Here is a 6,244-nt window from a genome sequence, read left to right on the forward strand (position 1 = left end):
GCTGCGGAGGCTTCGGGTTGGGGTGGCGTTATCCTCACCAGTTACACACGCTTGGCCTGGCCGCTATCACGCGCCGTTTGCGGACACATGCCCCTTCTGTGTTCTTCCTGCGTCAGAAGCTGACGTTGAACATTTGCTATGGACTTGCCAGGCCTTAGAGACGCCCGAACGAAACAGCTCCGAGGCACAGGGCTCCATCCTGGCAGACCCCCAGATCTAAAGCGCTGGATATGGGGGCCCCAGCACCGGTCTCTTGAATTTTTGCGCGCTACGGGTGCAGTGTTGTACATATGAGAATATTTTCTCTTGCCGTAGGGCAATCTTTCGCACAAGAAAGTTTGTATGTATGTGTATATGAGTGGGTATGTTTGCCCGTGTGCCTGTCCGTGTGCGTGCGCGCATGTGTGTGTCGTGCTAGACTACAATTCTTGATTGAGTGAACTGCGCAAATAGTGCCCATATTTCCTTAAATGGCCTGTCTGTCTTCTATACTCTTATAGTGCACCAACTTAGAATGCCTAGTGCGGTTTGTGGGCATTTCAAAATAAATAAATAAATAAGCAGTATTTGGTGGCCTTCACGAACCCCGTAATTGGATTCGAAGCAATGTCGAACTCCCCGTAAATTTAGCTGGGATTATCAGCTGCTGACGGCCTACTTCAACAACGCAGCGCCGTGTAGCACCCGACACTTACCCGGCATGCGGCTGTTTAACCTTGCAACTTTTAGTAATTTTTTACTATATCTTCTGTGTCTCCTTCTTCTCTGTATTGCTGTGACTGAAAGACTAGGAAAAGTGTTCTTGTTAGGCCTGTGTTTACGCGAACGCTATTGGTACAGCAAGCAGGGGTATGTGTTGGCGACGTAGCACGCTAAAGCCAACTGGTACGACTGACCTGTTTATCGTGTCCGGCCGTTTCTGTTCTTGTCACCGCTTCCGCTTTATGATTGGTAGCTTGAATATTAAGACCAACGGAGTATCGCGATGTGAATATCTTTCTACGTCAAGCTGCGTGAAGCGGTTCACAGCGCAACACCTCAAAACTAAAGGGTACGCCTTACATCCAGTTCGTACCCGGCAGTTGCTGCATTTGTCGCTGCCGCGGCGTCCACTTTTTTTATGGAGGCAAAAAGTGAGCCACCCGTGTGTTCGAAATTTAGGCGCGCGTTAAAGCTTCCCGGGTGGTCATAACTAAGCCTGAGACCACCACTACGGCGCGCTTCATTGCTTGTGTAGCGTCGCTGCGTCAAACCCCGTAATCAATCCATCTATAGGAGCACGGCTGCCGGTCATGTTCGTCTAGCGCAATTAGGAAATGTTATCATACCATTATTGTGCTTACGTTACCCTTTACGTGTTACCGGAAAATGGGTTTCCGTTGACCGCTGAAAACGATGGGACATGTTTTATCGCGGCATTTGCCCACGACACATTTTTTTTTTAAAATAGTTGCAGAAACCTCCCGTACGGCACTGTAAAGAAAACATAACGTCCATGCCCCCATTTGTTAGGCGCAATTAGCGTCAAATAATGTAAACACGAATTCACGCATAAGCTAATTATTTGAGAACATTATGGGCGAAATATGTTATAATAATTGCGCAATAAGCTACGTCACATTGCCCGCCCGACTTTGCAGGCTTAAAAACGCTTTGAGAGCTCAATGATATCTCCAAAGTACTTAAGGAGCACAAGGCTTAGCACGAGTTGCGGGTGCCATACCTCTCACCCACCTTATAAATATCGCCTTGTGACGCTCTCCTCCGGATCATTTAACAACCATCGCTTATTAAGATCGACGAGGATGAATTTTATACATTGTACCAAGCATTAGGCGCCGAGAGCAGTGTTTTTGTGATGATCACAACTCGAGGCTATACTTCATGGACACTGGCCGTATGGCGGCGGCGGTGAAACATGACCCCGTAAGTTACCTCTACGGTAAATGCTCGCGCATGCATAGTCGATCAGTGCAATCATAGTAAACAGTAACGCGAACATGGTAATGATGTGCTAAAACTCCCTATTACATCCCCATAACGCTTTTGTTAAGGAACCTCCGCGCCTGGCAAAAGTCGCCAAACAATAGCTGCACCAAGTTGTTAAAAACAAATTCAAATCTACAAGCTCCACAAATCTGAGAGGGCACATTAGCTTTATCAATTGTGTTCGGTGGCTGTTTTAGGAAACATGGTATTTTGGATACAGTGGTCCAAATCCTCACAACCTCATATCTTCAGCATTTTATAACGAGCCAATATGTACAAGTTCAAAATTATATTTACTAGTCGGAATGAAAGCCGCAGGGGATATGGAAGAAGTGCACAGTAGAATGAAGAGTTTTTATTAAAAACAAATTCAAAACTGCTCGCCCTTTTCAATGCAAGTGATGGCTCTATTTTGGAGTTACTGAATTTCATGCATCATAAATTCCAAAATGCATTCGCTTATACTCGGTGCTCCGAATCAGGCGTCATCAGGGTCTTGGTTTCAGCTATCTTCTCTGGGAATTTTTGATTGGATATTTCTTGGTGGTACATCTGAAATCAGCAAATAATGTGTTCTTACTTTGCAGGGGGACGCATTTTTCACGTTTTGCAAATTTACCTCGTGGTTTTCCCGAACTGGTGGCCACCGGCATTTCCGCCATACTCGCATGAGAATATCGCTTGTTAGTTGGGGCTGAGCAGGTTCACTTCGCATTTCCCCTGCAGCAAATGTTTCTTCAACACCATCTCCCATAAGAACTTCGCTGTAACTATGAGCGATCAGAATCTCAAACGTCAATAGAACTGTTCGTTTAAGCGATGAACACCTGTTTGTAACCCAACATAATTGCGTACCTACGTGGTACGCAGCGAAATATTGAAATTCTGTTCTTTACTAATATCAACATGCTCACCCCTCATTTTGCCGCGAAATGGTAGTTTTATCTCCATTAAGACCTCACTTGACCAAAGAGTATTTATCCCCCTTTCCACAAAAAGACAATAAAGAAAATGTAAATCCGGATTTGTCGAAACAACTAGCCCTCGACTACGTAGTAAGGGCTTTTACGGACCGAAGCCCATTGCTGTCACCACAGAACTTGTTACTATAATCTATTTCTAGCATCTAATGTACGCAACATTAAGAGCCCCATCATAGCGGTGGTTCGAAAAATCGTAATTACTTCGGCCTTTAGCTCTATCTGTAACTCGGCACGATAAAACGTGGGTGGGGGCTGTTTGCATTGGGATATTATTATTTAGAAAAGTTTTTTTCTAAATCGGAGCTGTTAAAGCTTGAGCTTGGTCTGGCGGCGTTAGCAAAACAATGCCAAGAAAGAAGAACTGTACTGCTTGTAAAACGTGCAGCACCGCAGATAGCGTACTATAACAGGGAAGCTTGCTTTCGCACCCGCTAGAGTGTGAGCACAAGAGCCATAGGCGCATGCGCACTCCTTACTATACCATTTTGAAGGTGATGTATTTTTTTGGCTACTAAAACACAACAAATGGCGCAGCGTGCACCAGTGGTGCAAGGCTGGATAACCAGTGGAGCTGGGGGTCAATTCAGCTTTCTCAACCCTAGGATTCGCTGTCAGTGTGGAAGACAGGCCGGAAACGCCTGGTAAAATCCGGCTAAACTTGGCCCCACCCTACAGCACTTAGCGTAGCCCAGCACAAACATTGCAGCAAAGCAAGCTGACATCGCAAATTATCGCAACATCGCAACAAAACAATTTCCCAACCCAACGAAACTTAGCAAAGCCTAGAAAACCCTAGCAGAACTTAGGAAGACCGGTAGAAGCTAGCTCGACCCGAGCTTTGCTGTTTTTCGAGCGTCACACCACTAGCGCAAGCTTAGCCAATTTGTTTCTTCTCTATGGCCGCGAATTCCGCCAACTATGGCGTGTGCCGTCGGGAAGAAAATGCCAGAAAGTAGACAGTACGTTGGGAACATTTCATCTCTTCTTTGCTTACACTAGCGTCTCAGCAATTGTTATTCTCACGAGGAAATTATTATACGAGCAAATGTATATATTTTATCATTGCACTTTTAGGAGAAGTTGAACACCTGAAAGGAACGTCGTGCAATTCACCAAGACCGACATGCGCATGGCATGGCGATGTCAATCGCATGCCCTTCCCTTCTCCAGGATTAAATGCAGAATGTATTCTAAAGCGGAGGCATAGCGCGGGTTGCCATCTTTTGTCCATGCAACACCGGAATTTTTCCACTTGACGGAGAACACGAGAGTTAAATGGCAACCCCGAATGTCGTTGTTTCAAGTGAAAGGAACCCCTCTCTCTGTCTGTCCAAAAAAACACTAATGCTAATCCCTCCCTTCTACGAACGCGAATTATCAGAAGCGCTAAGTTTCCCCGCTTTTTTTGTGGTTTTGTTGTTTATTTCCCCATTTGTTTCAGAGAAGCGTGCCCCGAGCTCCTTATTTGTTTAGCTTTATATCTTTGGGGAGATTTTACATAAAATTTAGAACCAGCCTGTAATCCTCGAATGACTGACATTATGAAAGTGCAACGACTACACCATACTGTGAAATGTTACCTGTGACAGCGCTCAAAAGTATTCCACCTAATATGGTGACCAAAATTGCAAAGAAGCTGTTCCAAAAGAATGATAGCCGAAAGAGAAAGAGTGCTTCTTGAGGTCTGGAAATAATAAAAATATGCATTTTGAATTCTGGGAAGCAACGCTAGATTTATCATTTCACTGTTATAGCCCCCACAGTCATTTCAGGTACAAATTACAGCTGGAAAGAGCGAAACTGAAGATTGACCGCATACTGACAAATCGGAGGCAAATACTGCACATGAAACCTGAAGAGCAATTTATAAATGGGACGTAAGACTTTTCGTGAAGTCCTGCCATTTGTAAACTCTTTTGTGAAGGTCGCAATATTTCCAAGTTATTTAGTCACTACCAACACGATAAAATCTTTCGGCACGTAAAAAAAAAATGCCGCAAGAGAGTTCAGAGGCATTACAATACAATTTGCCCATGAGTCGACGCTTAACCTGAAAGCGATTCGGGCAAACCAACATACTAAGGTGAATGATTATCCAGTACTCCCCCTAGTTTTCAGGAAAATGCGTGCTGACGCAGGAATAAAGGCAGTCATACTCGGTTATCAATTCGGGGGGACCCGGCTTGCTGAAGTTTGTCGCTGAAAGGGCGGCAGTGCCGTTTGTGTGGCAATATTCCAAAGAGACTTCCATTCTGGGTGGCCTCCTTCCACTTTTGATTGTTTGAAACATATGGGCAATCTGATACCCAGCCACCAGTAGCGCTGCGGTACCGGCACCCTGGAAAACAGGCCTTCAGATCTTGTGCACAGATTTAACACGCGAACCAAAAATAATGTGCAGCTATTGAGTAACCCAGTGAGCACATTTAGGTTCAGTCACGCTGCTTGTAGCTCTGAAGATCCTGGAAGCATTGAAATGCATTACTTGCGAGGGCACTTTTGCGTATTAAGCCGTCAAATCGTTTGTGCCTGTACTTAACACATCGAAAGCTGTAAACAATAAAACCCAAGGGGCGGCCTTCATCATTTCTGTAATGAGCGAGTGAGTAAAACTTGATTTCGAAAGAAACAAAAAATAATAAAGAAATAAAGGTGTGTGGCTCCAGAACCGGACGTCATATAATAACACTCGTCGTACATGTACCAAGCGGGATGCATGTACGACGTAATCACGCTCTTAATTACGTTCCTCTTTCCAGTCTCCTTCGTCTAGGCACATAACTCGAACAAGGGAGAAGTGGAACCACTCGGCGACACCCTTCTAGGGCACCATACCAGTTAAGACACGACTTGATGACACCCTAATGAACAGCCACTAAAGTGTTCCCATTGAAAAACTGCTGGGCAAACTAGCTTATACTCCAAAGCGTACTTTCCACCAAGTTGAAATTTGTGGATTCGTTAAAGCGTCCGTGTTTGTTGTGCGCATGATAAAAAACAGCGGTTAATAAAATAAAGCCTCTTTTGAGACCTGCTAGATTCAGCAAAATTTTCTTCACTTGCGTCGTATGAAGACATTATGCCTATCTCATCGTACCCACTGTTTACACATGATCGACCAAAAACATGTACTCATGTTTGCCACTAGATTCTCGTCTGCGCTGTCACATTGTTGAATACTGAATTGACTGATACATTGATACTTATTTGCATACTCTCTCAAATGCTGCGGGCACAGGTTCTGCTGTCGTAGGTTTCAATTAATAGAAATC

At 44.6% G+C, this 6,244-nt stretch overlaps 1 long non-coding RNA gene across 2 annotated transcripts; it reads right to left on the reverse strand.

Moving 5' to 3' along the window:
* Positions 1-2,375: 2,375 nt before the first annotated feature.
* LOC144151623 (uncharacterized) lies at positions 2,376-5,320 on the reverse strand. Of its 2 annotated transcripts, none has more exons than XR_013318919.1 (3): positions 5,129-5,320; positions 2,609-2,709; positions 2,376-2,541 (listed from the first exon to the last, which is right to left on the reverse strand). It is a non-coding gene; the product is annotated as an uncharacterized LOC144151623 (long non-coding RNA). The 2 variants fall into 2 exon arrangements; XR_013318918.1 differs by lacking the exon at positions 5,129-5,320 and adding an exon at positions 4,553-4,655.
* Between the last annotated feature and the right edge of the window lie 924 nt (positions 5,321-6,244).

The sequence above is a fragment of the Haemaphysalis longicornis genome, unplaced genomic scaffold, assembly GCF_048455015.1.
Source record: "Haemaphysalis longicornis isolate Haplotype H1 unplaced genomic scaffold, Haemaphysalis longicornis Haplotype H1 scaffold_9, whole genome shotgun sequence".
NCBI lineage: Eukaryota > Metazoa > Arthropoda > Arachnida > Ixodida > Ixodidae > Haemaphysalis > Haemaphysalis longicornis.